Source organism: Bombus flavifrons, chromosome 5 (genome assembly GCF_040668555.2).
Source record: "Bombus flavifrons isolate JBK064 chromosome 5, iyBomFlav1_principal, whole genome shotgun sequence".
Lineage (NCBI taxonomy): Eukaryota > Metazoa > Arthropoda > Insecta > Hymenoptera > Apidae > Bombus > Bombus flavifrons.
The window spans coordinates 8,280,714-8,294,615 of record NC_138446.1 but is presented as its reverse complement, the minus strand read 5'-3'; the positions used below and the strand labels follow the sequence as shown (position 1 = coordinate 8,294,615).

The following is a 13,902-nucleotide window of genomic DNA, read 5'->3' as shown; positions in this document are numbered from 1 at the left end:
TTATGTGCCGCTACATGTATTTTATTTTTATAGTATCAAATTTTTTTGTCATATGAGACTACTTTATGACATGTAATACGTTATACTTGTGTCTGATCAGTCTACTAACTAACGTTTTTACGCACGTAAGGGCTGTAATAAATACAGTGGTATACTTTAAATACTTTTGTAGCTACTATGCATATATCGTGCAAGTATCGATGCAATATAAATATTGCAGGTTTTATTCCGGTTTCGAAATTCAGTGGCAGCAACATACATTCTAGACAGGGAAACAATTTTTACGTAACTTCCATGGAAGTTTAAACACTGCAATCAGTCGTATACGATACTTGGAAAGTAAAAAAATTTGAAATACCTTTTACGCCTGTACGTGACGGTTTATGAGCATTTTATGGGATGCTACGCCGCGAATAAACTTCTTATAGCTCGAAATAAAAATGGTCCCGGTATACGTATTTTTTTTTTATCTTTTTTTACGAGAAATTCCAAAAACCATTCTCCCTATGCTGGGAGCTCGCTAAGCTGAAATTTCTGAATTATTGATCCGTCGTATCCTGTATGAACAGGATCCAGTAAAATATTCCATAAAATGGAAATGTACTTGTCTCTTAATCTTCCATCAAGGGAAAATCATTCGAAGTTTCCAGCGATAGAATTTGTTTAAATCCAACTTCCTAGTATACAATTTTTTTCTCAGTTTTTCGAGTCTAGTTAATTAGAGTCCGAAAAAGACTCCTTGTTTTCTTTTGTAGTAAATATTCTTAAGTCCTACGGCTGTTCTTTTTAGCATAAAAAATTTAATATCGTGATAATTATCTTCTTAACTAAGATTTCTACACATTTTTTTCGGTTATATGCTAAGGAACCTATGAAAGTATTAAAAAGTTTATTCGTAGAAAATAATTTGTAGAAGATAACTCCAATATTTTAAGGCAGACAAAAGACCTCTTAAACGTACAACGATCCAGAAAAAAATAGTTTCCAATAAGAGAAAAGGGATAAAAAATCTTGAAACGTTTCATAGTTCCAAACGATAGGAAACATATAAAACATTCAAAGATAAAAGATCTCGAAACAACAGGGCTTGAAGAGAAAATGTTTGAGGGGTTAATGGATGAACAAACTTAAAGCAAAAGCCGAAAAGAATAGAAAAATAAATGTTGTGAATTCCCAAATTAAAAAAAAATAGGCTAGATAATTTCACGATGAATATTGATTTTGATTTTGATTTTGATTTTAAAGAGGATATTTTCTCATAGAAATTACTAGGAAAGTTACAAAGGGTAAACAAAGAAGATGTATGACTTGTTTTTAAATAGCATAATTTGTCACGATCGATTAATACCAAGGCTACTCATTATGATACACGTTGAATAATTATGGGACTTCTATAAGGATCCTTCTCGATCATTTCGTATACAGATAGATTTTGCTATTGAGCAAATTTTTTAAATTACAAAACCCAAAATAGTATTCTTATTTATCACGAATTATCCTCTTTATTCAATTAAATTCCCAATCTTCTCCATTTTTTCTTCGCTCTTCGCTCAAAAATTCCACATCTTCTTGATTTTCTTCTCTCATAAACCCACCCGAAAAATTACCAATCTTTTCTATCTTCCTTTTGCTCTTCGCTTAAAGAATTCTCAATTTCCTTCCATTTTTCGTTCGCTACTCGAATATTCGAAAGATCCTCGATCTTCTTCATTTTCTCTTCGCTCTTCGTTCACGAAATTTCAAATCCTCCTTTCTTCACTCCTCACCGAGACGATCTTCTTCTAATTCACGCAAGTCGATACTTGCGCTACCAAAATTCAATTTCAGTGTCAAGGTGGCCAGTGATCAGATTGAGGTGGTTAAGGATTGGGTGGTTCGGGTGAGGGGAGGGCTGGGCGAACGCAGGAGCATTCGAAACTCCTTCGGGTAAGAACGCGAGGAACGCGGGTGGCCACGGGATGTGCAGTATCGCGGTGGTGGTGCCGGTTTGCGGTGGAACACACGTAACCAACACCAACGTTGCCGTTGGAGTGGCGTAAAAGTGGTGGTGACGTGGCCGTATCGTAGTGGTAGTAACACCGGTAGTGATAGTAGTAGTAATAGTAGTAGTAGTAGTAGTAATAGTAGTAGTACGATAGTGGGTACAACGGTATGTCTGGCGAGTTCATGAATGAGCGACCACTTCGCTTTCGCGCGAACGCTAATGGGCTTCCTTTCTCGCGCGCCGAACCGCCCCTCGTGTTTTTGTTACGCCGCCGGTCCCGAGCACCTGTTACCAGGATAACGAATCGCCCTTTCGATGATGCTCGGTGACGATGCTGCGTACAACCGACGATTAATTCTTTTTTTTTTTTTCGAAGGATAGGACTGTTCGCGTGTTTTCATCGGCTTTGGAGAACTTAGGCGGATAAATAGGTACAATAATAAATGTTGAAAAATACCGAGAGAATTAGTCGTCCTGGTTCTTAGCTAAGTCTATTTTTCGCGAATAATTAACCGATGATGCACGTATGTCTCGTTGGTGTAAAGAATTGAAATTCGTGATAATGCGATGAAAATTCTATTTGGAAGGTTAAATTCGCGCAATAATATTAAACTTGATAAATTTTAAATTAGGTTTTTTCTCGGTGTGGAAGCTAGTGGAGAGATAGAACAGTTAAGAACTATGACTCGCTTACACGTGACGAGATGTATTTTAATTGTCGATAAGAATTATGCGAGGTGATGAACAATGATCGCTAGATCGTTCAATGATTGAATAGCTAAAACTTATTACTCGTTGATTTTATAAGAAGATAATAAGTACTGTTCTTGGGCCACATACGCTTCTCTGAAATTTATATGTTTCATTAACATTTACGCACTGTTATCCAGATATTTATGAACGGTAGTGTATTTTCGGCGCGTGCTCGTGAATTTTGGCAAGGGTGACACGCGGCGGTCTGTAGGAGATTTATGGATGCTTTGTTCTGCACGATGTAGCTTGGATTTAGGGGTGGTTTCGATTGAGTTCTTGTGCTGTGGATGTCGCAGGGAAAGTATAAAATTTGATACGCTTACAATTACTCATAAACGTCTATCTAGCCTATCAAAAGATTGTATTTATTCAGCTGAAATGTTATAAAATTTCATTGCAAAGTAGTTTAGTACGTTCTAGAATGACTAAGTGCGGTTTTACTATTATTTTATGTGTCAAGAAAGAAATGCGTAAATGTAGTATATTATACATATACGCCCTGTCTAAATAGTAATGCCGTTTTTATTAGATCTACTTCGTGAGTAGTTGACGTATACGTTTATGCGAAATGTTTAATGAAAACGTCGAATCTGAGCTAGTGAAAAAACAACGCGAGTTTTTCCGTTTGAAGCTCTAAATAATTCAAGACATCAGGAACGCTTTCGCAACGTTTTAATCTCCTCTGAGCCCCCGGTTCTCTTCGCGTGTATGTATTCTTTTTTCCACTTTACATCGTTTACCTGGTTGCACAGTAGCCCAGCAACTCGCTAATTTTGCCTGGCCAGTTCAAACAAGGCGTCCAGTCGATCCATCCCAGACCAATTTACTTTTCATACATCCTGTTTCCTTTTTTCCCTCTCTTCCTCGTTCTGTTCGCTTTGAACCAAGTTTTTCGATCGTTGAACCCATCTATCGTTGTCTCGTTTTGCCCGACGATAACGAGAAATCAACCCGTTTACCCCGTTATTTATGCACTCGTGTAAACATGCTCTTATTTTTGTATAATTATCCCGTGGATTGAATAATCAAACGTCGAGTGTTTCATAAAACCTACCACTACCTCTCTCTGTATTTCGCCTTCGTTCACAGAAGTAATCTTTTCGTATATTCTTATCTTGATGCTTTCCGAGATAACTTTAAGATTCTCACGTACGGCTTTCTATAGAATTTGTACGTGAATATGGTGGAACTCGAGCCCGTAAAATCGATCCACGTAAATTTCTATGACGTGTTCAGTGCTTTCATATTGCTTAGTTAGGTTGTCTCACGAGGAAGTAGCTCGTTTTTTTCGTCCGATTACTGTTTTATGGTAAATTTATACCGTTGTTTTATGATCATTTTTATTCCATTAGATGGAAGGTTTATCGTTCTCCGGGTGATTCAAAGATACTGTTAAAAAGCAAAGGCTATATATATACGTTTTTACGTGATTCGACAATGTCGGTGAAAATACAAGGTGCTTGTGAAAATGTCCAAATAATTTAGAGTTATCATAGGTCGAGAAAGGTTTCTGCATAGCTGTTCGGATCAATGGTTTGAGTTATAGGTGAACATAGGGATGAACTGTTTTTGTGGGAATTGTGGGAATCGAAATTATGGGATGATCATAAGAATCTTCAACAGTATAGAAGTATCGTTTAACGTATGAAGACGATTTTTTTTCTCATATTAAAACTTTCAATAAATAAACAAATTTATACGAAGAATCGAACCATTGCTTTCATGTTATTGCTGTCGAAGAAAGAAGTGACATTAATTTTAATAATTCCCCCTTAGAGTCTCTACTTTGTGCACACATTGGGCACGCAACCACAATGAAAATAAGGAGGATGAACTTGCATGTTCGGTATCAATCGTTATGATTGCACGTACGTTTACGATGCAAATTTTGCTGCCCATGAAATACATATTCTCATTAATTACACGGGATTCTCGGTTGAACGAAATGGATCTCGGTGTCTGTTACTTCAGATAAGCAAAATTATGAAGTACAAATATGTTCTTTTTTACCAATGAATCACGCAGTCTGTTTAACATTATTCTACATTGCAAATAAAGGATCGTTTGCGAACAAAGTAATTAATTCCGTTCCTTTTTCAATGATACAACTGTCGCTGATTGAACGCGATATCTGTCCAATTAATTATCAAAGTTCGATTAATCGTCAATTTATATATATGAGATATTGTAACGGAGATCGAGCTCTGATTACGTAGTAACATAGTTTTTCAAAATTATCTGCAAGTTGCTTTCCAGATTATTGATTCAGTTTTTAAAGCGGGATAATATACGTTTCAAAATTCGCACGGAATCCTTTTGAACTTGTTAAACCATCACCTTCAAAAACTCTTTTCAGAAGAACTTTTATCCATATCTTTTTTTTATTTCCATTCACGAAATCCGCCACGTAAATTTTTCCTATTTTTCGAAAACCGCTTTTCTGCTTTTCAATATCCTACCCGATATCCTATCGAAACCTTTTCCTCTTCGTCACTACGCAATTTGCATATTTCGCGCAACTATTCTCGCACATATTATCTCATTGTCAATATCTTAGTGAAAACTAACAAGCTGCTTTACTGCGATATTTGGTTTCATAACACCTTCTCTTTGAATATTCAAATTATTCATGATACTTTCCTAGGAATTTTACTTGTTAGCTATCTTTGATACGAAGAAAAAAGTAAACGTTAGATAAATATAACATATATAACTATACTAATAAAAATATAAATAAATATATTAGATGGAAGCCTCGAATAAAGGTTTAAAGCACGTTTAACGCATTTTATGAAAAAGCGATTTCTATATAAGAAAAATACTAAGAAATACCGTGTTTTATAAGTTTTAGACATTTAACGTGCTTCTTGTATTTCACATTAAACCGCTTGCCGACGAAATATCTGCAATCTGTGTGTACTAAAACGATAGAGACTGTAAAACTTTTAATTCAACTTCCTCTTGCTACTGTCTCTTATACGAGATTTCCACTTCAATTAGTGTATCATTCAGTAAAGTAATAACATACATTTACCATAGAAAATTTGTACACGCATATCCTGCATGTTAAACAATATATTTTGACATTTCATTAATAGTATAATAAAATGTGAGTGTCAAGACTGTATTAGCAAAATTTGAATCTACTCTGAAAATCCATATATCCATTATGAATGAAAGTTGCAATGAATGTTTATTGTAAATTTATATTGAATAAAAAATTGATCTACAGTATAAACAGTTATTTTAAGCAATAAATGTTAAAGATGGTCCTATTGAATATCGAAATTTATTATTAACGCTGTTGTATACAACACTGGTTAAAGTCGTATTCGAGAGGAATTTCTTTCCGACGTTTCACCAGCACTGCAATTAGCTTCTTCAGGGTCCAACTCAAACAATGTTGTGTACAACAGCGTTAAGTGTGACAATTCAGGCCGTGAAAACCTCGCGTCTCTTATTACGGATGATTGCTTGTTCAAGTGCCTCTGTGATTTCTGCAAAATGTATACAGTGAACGTTTCTATCTATAACACGGTTAATTCGTCCTCTGTTATATGGAAACCGTGTTACAAAAATATCGTGTTATAGGAGGATTGTCGTAATTTGTGATAAATGGCTTGAATAATATCCTTGTACTAAATATTAGCTTGTCCGAAAAGTTTCTTTCGTTGTATAAGGAAATAATAGACGCACAATGTTTTTTGTTTTATATTAGTTTATTGAATTATGCACGAACATAATAATAGAAATAGAACGAAATGGATGATACCTAATTCAATAAAATAATACAAGACAGAAATTGTTGTTCATCTATTATCACCTTATGAAACGAAAGAAACCCAACCTAATACTTGTAACTTGCAAATAAGTATACTCGTAACTTCTAACTAAATAGTTGTAGCTTTTGTATATGCTTTCAGAATCGTTTAGAATTTTTCCAATGTAATCGCGATAGTTAAATGCCCATTACAGGTGCAATGAAATTTCAAAATGTTTCGTATAACAAACGTGGTACGTTGATGAAAGATATCGACGAATGTACCAATACTTCTACCTGCCACTGTATAAATCACTCCATTTACAATTCATCAGAACGTTATATCTCCGCACGGTATACGCGTTATTTCATGATCTTTAATGGATCAATTAAAAAACATAAGCCTGCCTGACATTTACCATTCTTTTGCAACAACATTTCAAATGAAACGTATAACAACGACGGTGTATTCATGAAGTAAACACATAATCCATAGAAAGATGAATAAATTGATGAAGTTTACGAAATGCTAGAACGTTTGAAAGCGTTAATGGAACTCGGTCGAAAGGAACTCGTTTTGCAGGAAATAAAAAACGACGGGGACTGGCTATTGTCCCGCGCGTAAATTAATTATTACTTCGGTGCTGATAATAGCATTGTTATTTGCGTTCGGCTCGATATCGTATTTAATATTTCAAAACCGGGTTTAATGCATGCATTCGGTGCGACCCGAGCTACATCAGTGGCACGTGTCTTTCGTGACGTAATAACCGATAATGGCGTGCGTTGCACGATAAATTTCATTCTACGGGAAAACCCAGCTGAATATTGACCGACGGCCGACACGCCACTCCGCTCGAAATCATTATGCGAACGTGACACGCGTATTTTCGCCGGTGGACCGTGTTGCTTCTTCCGCCAGATTCATGAAAATCCTTTTCAAACTTGGTATGCAACTTTGTATACGTATTAGCTCGCGAAAGTATTTCGATGCCCACAATAGTACAACTTTTACGTTTGTATTATATGTGTCTTATGAAACGTATTAAAATTTCATTGGCGTTGTAACGAGGACACGATTACTATTGTTATATTGGCAAAGTTTGGAATCAGTCTGAAAATGTGTATAGAAATGGCAAAATACGCGAACTTTTCGACTTTTTATAAAGTTATTAATCTCACATTATCCTGATGCGTACGTAATTAGTATTTAACATATCCATAATGGAATTTTATTTTCATAAATTCATTTATCGCAAGGAGAAGGCATAAGTAATCGTAAATACCGAGGAAAATCTAATGGGAAGAGTAATATTTGTAAATGTCATTTTTATAATGTATTTTAATTTATGGAATTGATTAGCATGGTTTCTGAACGATTCATATAGTGAAAAATTAGTATGCAGTTTAAATAGCCATCCTCGTTCCTTGTCAAGTTAATACACTGATTCATGGTAGTATTTTACATTTACAGAAACATTTAAAAATATATCGTACGTGCTACTAAAACCCTTTCAAATTTCATGAGCACTGTAATGAAACGCGACTGTTATGATTAGGTATATCGGTGAAATTAGAAACTAATTTGGAAATGTGTTAAAATTTAATAAAATGTTATTACAGCGTGAATAGCGATTTGAAGCATATAACAAGTGCTGAATACAGTCCCACTGAACATTGAGATTTATTAATATAGTGTAGGTTAAATATTATACCATAAATACTATATAATATGATGAATCAATATTATATTCGTGGATATCGTTATATCAATCCGAAATATTAATATAAAGATAATGTACAGATAATATAGAGATTGGCTGTAAAGAGATTTGAATTGGATGAGATATGATTAATCAGTCGTTTTGATGGAAATGAGTGATATTTTTGTCTATTTTGTATTTATCCACTGGAATCGACCGCGTTTGTATGACGTGTTCAATTTTCTGTATTTCACATTAATTCCAAGTGTTGCTATACGAAAGAATGTAAAGGTGAAATGAACACATTTATATAAAAATTAAACGAAATTCAATTAATCATCTACGTAGGTGTTTTTCGTTGAAATGAGCTCTACAATTTCGTGAACTTTGCATCTGTTTATCTCTGCTTCGCTGTTTGTGTGCTGAATTTAATTTACTCTCGGTGTTCCTGTATTAATTCAATGTGTTAATAGAGAAGAACGTAAAGATCGAATATCTGTAGGTAACAACATTAATTAAATCGTAAGTTGATTTTATATTTGTTATTGGTTATCACAGTTGAGGATAGCAAGCAATTAATTAAGCGTAAGCGAGTTACAATTAAATTTTAATAGACTTCAATAAATGAAAGGTGTCCCACTAATTACCTTCAATTTCAATATTTTTATTATTTTAGATAACGCATGAAAATGTTTGATACATGTGAAACTTATACAACTGAACAAAAGATACGACACGGTAAAAATGGTTTTCTGTAGCTGGAAATAAATTTCCTTCTTTCATTTGGAATATCCAACTTAATGTCCAATCTGATGCAAATGTTTCTTCCGTTTATTTTAAAGACAGCTGTCCCTTTGATCGTTTTATTTTGACCTAACATTCTGTTTTATAAAAGTACGACACTTCAACATTCAGAAAAGAATGAGAACCATACACCACATGAAATCAGTCATTAAATATGGATATGCCAAAAGCCTACAATTATAAATTACTAGTCGATCGACCTCACATAAGATGCAAAATTCATTGCAACAATCTTCAGCTTATTTCAGTTAGGCTATATATATATCCTTGCGTAGTTAGGCTCTTCCAGTAGTTATGAGATAACATTATCTAATAAAAAATGATCTGAAAACTGTATTAACTTATACAATGCGTTTAATGCTAATTCCTGATATCTGTGTATTTATAGGAAGTTCAAAGCTGCAAAAATACGCTTAATATATAAAAATATATAAAATATCCAAAGTATAGCATTTACTATCGCGTTCAGTAGATAAAACGAATTTCATATTTCTTCGATTAAATCTACTATCCTACTATTGATTAACCCAATAAAACGAAAAGGAAAGAGGCGAGCAGCAAAAAATCTAAATCATCTGAAACTCAAACTGATGTCCACTTGTGACGAATGTGTAACAAATGACGCGAGTGTTGCACGCGAGAAACCATTCGAAACGTTGAATCCCGGAGTTAATAACACCATTGGTATTATGGTAATAAAGACGAACGAGCCAATTAACCCTCGTAGTCGGTTAATCCCCTTGCCGCTTTATCCTGGCGCACCCTCGTCATTCTTCGCTTTTAACGGTCGGTAAGAGCATTAATACATCGATAAGTTATGTTGCGAAGGAAACGGCATAATTTCGTGTCGGTTATTTATAACTTCAGCAGGAATAATTATTTCCTCTGCCGTGTAGTCGATATATTAAACAACATTGTTATAAATCACAATAGTCGAGTGTCGGGGGAGGGGGAGAGAAGGGGCGGATGGTTGTTAAGACCGGGAGATGCGTTTAATCGGTAATTCATACTTTCAGTGTTAATTCAATTGACGCGCCATTACTACAACGATACTTCAGCGGGAGAAATAATGTGAAATTTATTTAATCGGCGAGTCGTTGCACGCGTTGGGTTTGCAACACCATCTGAAATATTCATCGTCCAATAAAGAGCAGCTCTTGTTGTTTACGCGAGACGCTTATTGTCTTTGCCACGTTTTGCTTCTGGATTCGAGCGGGATCCATAAACGAAGTTTGGTACGTTTAAAAAATATGGTTCGTAATTTGGAAAGATAGTGATTTATTAGTTTATACGTTGCTGTTACGTCTTTTCTATCCTTAGTAATTGTTAGTTAAAAAATCATGAAAAATTCATAGGAATCAACAACGTTGTATAGGAGATCTGTGGTTTGCTGTTCCATGGGTTGTATGGTACAATTTTTTGTTTTTGTTTTTGAATTTGACCGCGATGATGGCTTTTAACAGAGGAGTTTTCAACGAAATTCAGATATTAATATTCTTTTCTTCTGCCGGTGGCAAATTGGTCGGGGAACATAGAGAATTTGTACAAACCAGAAAATTCACTGAGAATATTTGGAGGAAAATATTTGTTCTTTTTAGATACAGCAATGGCGGCGTTCACTATCCGGCGAATTTTAAACGAGAAATTTAATCGATTGAATTTCAACTACTTTTATCACTTCTTTTTATCGATAATTCATAGTTTACAAAATATGAGACAGTGCTTAGAAATGTAGGTTACCGAAAAAATACACCAAGAGGAGATTTCGTATCTGGTTTCTAATAGCGAGAGGAACCTTTTTACATAGGAAAGTTTTGATCCCGTTTAAAATTCATTTATAACAAGGTGATACCAGGACGTAACAGAAATGTACATACAAAAATTGCTTAATTTGGATATGTCGAAAATTTCGAAAAATATTTACTGTGAGTCTCATCGTTACATTTCCTCCGGTTTGCAGATGCTCATTCGGAATCGAGTGTTCGAAATTCATTAATTAAAATTCCCCCGAGTAAATTGCAGTTACGACTGCTACTTCTATTTACAAGTTATTCATTGAAACAGCAATTCATACTATGTATAAATATTCACTGGAGCCGTATGGCGGCATCGAAATAGTTAGGGAGTTGAACGTTTTAATTCGCCCCGGTGAGATTTCTCCAAAGTATACCCTCTTGATTTATTGGAAACCCGCATAATTTCTGTCAATTAAGAGACCTTTAAACTCGAAATTCGTTACTCGGAAATTAATTTCATGATGAGAAGGAAAATCGCCGGAAGTTTTCCCCTACCGATGTTAAATAACCATTTAACGTCGAATAACTGAACCGTGATGATCATGAATATTTACTTCTTTACGGTGATTTTAATTTCATATATATCCGGGACAATTTATTCGATGCTGATCGAACGTTATTTTTCCACTTTCGTTAATCATTCGTTCTGCATTAACAAGTATTCCTCGTTATTTTCCATTGCAAATACTTAATTATTCGCGATTAAGAGGCGCGATGAAAATATATCGATCTTTTTAAAAAATCACACCCAGAATTCGATATATTTACAACGACATTGTATTTTAAGATCTTATTGATTAACAAAGTAATAAATGCACTTATCTTCGTCAAAAACCTAATTTCGGTATTAGGCTATTTAGCGTGAAGAGGATCAGAAAAATTGTATTTCCATTACAATTAATTAACGAAAATATTATTTCTTCTACACAGTCCAAGAGACATTTGCTCGTGAAAGGATTAAGAAAAATAATTATAAAAATCATACGAATTTATTTTCTTAAAATTTCAATTAAAACCATCCTCTCGTCCTCGTTGTTACTGGCATACGCGCTCTTCATATTACAAACTTCTTTTTTCTAACGTTTTCCGCTTAACAAATCTTCCATCGAAGTTTCCTTAATGGAACGATATGTTGTCTATATCTCGGACCACCTGCCGGCAACTTTTATTAGCAGCAGAATTGTACAAGGCGGATTCTTAATAAGAATCGGAATCGTGACGCGATTGTTCTCGCGCGATAGGGGAATCGTATGGCTTGTCTACGACGACAGATGTCGATTGACACTGGCTCGAACCAGGATGCCAACGACAAGGTACGATGGAACAAAAGTTTTTCGTGCTCTCGTCCAGACAAAAGCCTCCCACTTGCCTTTTCGGATATACTTTCAGCCACTCTCACCCTTCGTTCGCTGATTCCCCTCTTCTTTTTATTCCTTTCGTTCCGTCGAAGGGAAAGTAGGAATTCTCGGAAGTCTCCCTTCCATCGTTTTCTTCTCCGGAAAGTCTTCTTTTCTATCTTCACCCTTTCTTTCCCTATGGGAATTCAGTTGCCGCTGGAACTCGAGTGGCACTCGTATCGAGTCGTTGGCTGGCAGGACGAGATTGATAGGAAAGATCACGATGATATCGATGACGAACACAACGTCACGAGTGGAAGATCGATGCCGGAAGTATCTTTTGTGTAGTGGGAACGGTTTTATCGGGGACGTCGAACCTTCGATCGAATATTCGACGGTGTTGCGGCTTTGCGAATTTACGATCAGCCTTCTATTTTGTTTTGTCGTCGAAGACAGCAAATATCGCTATTTTGCTCTTTCTCGTTTTTTGAGATTTTGCTGCAATTTAAGGATTATTTTGGAACGTAGCAAACGTTTCGATCGGTAGACCTTTTTGAATGGATCCGATTAGGCTTTTGTCAATATTATTGTCAAGGCCAAAAACTTGTATTAGTCCTTTTCTCTCTCTGGAATTGTAGTAAAACTTGAGAATTCTTTTTTGGATTAGTAGATGTTTCAATACACGGATCTTCTTCTATCAATTTCATTAGGTTCTTCTTATTAACATCATCGAGAGTTAATGGCTGTGTAATTTAATGGTTTGTCGATTCAACGCTTTATTTGAAATACTTATTTTCAGATTCTCGGATTCTGTTGGAATTTTCACGTTGTTTTGAATATGTTCATAATAATACATAAAGGTTACATTTTTTTTTTACTTTTCTTTTAATCTCGCCTGTTTAGTCTTTCATTTCGTTTCGATAATAACAAAATGAGTATCATCCATGAAATTTGAGAGACAAAGACGATGAAAAGGATATTAGGTTAGATGAATTATTTGATATGAAAGAGAATCAAAAAGGGAGCAGATTATTCAATTTGGCTCGAAGTTAATGGGAGTATTTTAATGTCAAGGGAAGAACGATGATTCCTTTGTCCTTGTATACGGTCTCCCCGATTTCTCGGAAGCGAGGAATAAATCTCTACGCAAATCGCATTCGAGCATTCCCAATATGCCTGCTTAATAACGTTGAAAACCATCTAACGCTATTAAATCCAGCGTAAAACTAACTGCCAGGGCTTAACGAGGTCGCTTTAACAGAAACCAAAATCCTCTACTCCGATGCTCATCCTTGATTCTACCGTTCTCCGAAAACTCGGTGTTGAGTCACAGAAAAGGAAATACAATTGTTGAAAATTCTGCGTGTAATTGCGAACTTAATTAGAATATTTTAGTAATGTCAAAGATCACCAAATAGTATTTCATTCATAAAATCATTGGTTTCTCAATAGAGACTTTATTAAATTATTGTGTAATATTAAATGCATCAAAATTTTTGGTTTTATCAGAGTCTTTAAATTGTTACAAAATATTAAATTCGTCGAAAAAAGTTGTTGATTTTAAGAGAAACAAAATCGTTCAGATTAACGAAAGAAGTTTCCATATCACGAAGAGCTTAAGAAGGATCGAAACCTTTTGCTTCTAAATTCATCCATAATTCATATTTATATCTTCATTCTATTTCTTTGAAATTCGATATTGAATAAATGAAGATACATACATAGAAAAGAATTAAGGAAAACGAAGCGTTATAAACCCGCTACG

The 13,902-nt window shown here is 34.9% G+C and overlaps 1 protein-coding gene across 1 annotated transcript in view; it reads left to right on the top strand.

The window, feature by feature from the left end:
• Dscam3 (Down syndrome cell adhesion molecule 3) overlaps window positions 1–13,902 on the top strand; it is a 313,340-nt gene that overhangs the window by 3,633 nt on the left and 295,805 nt on the right. The window lies entirely within an intron of this gene.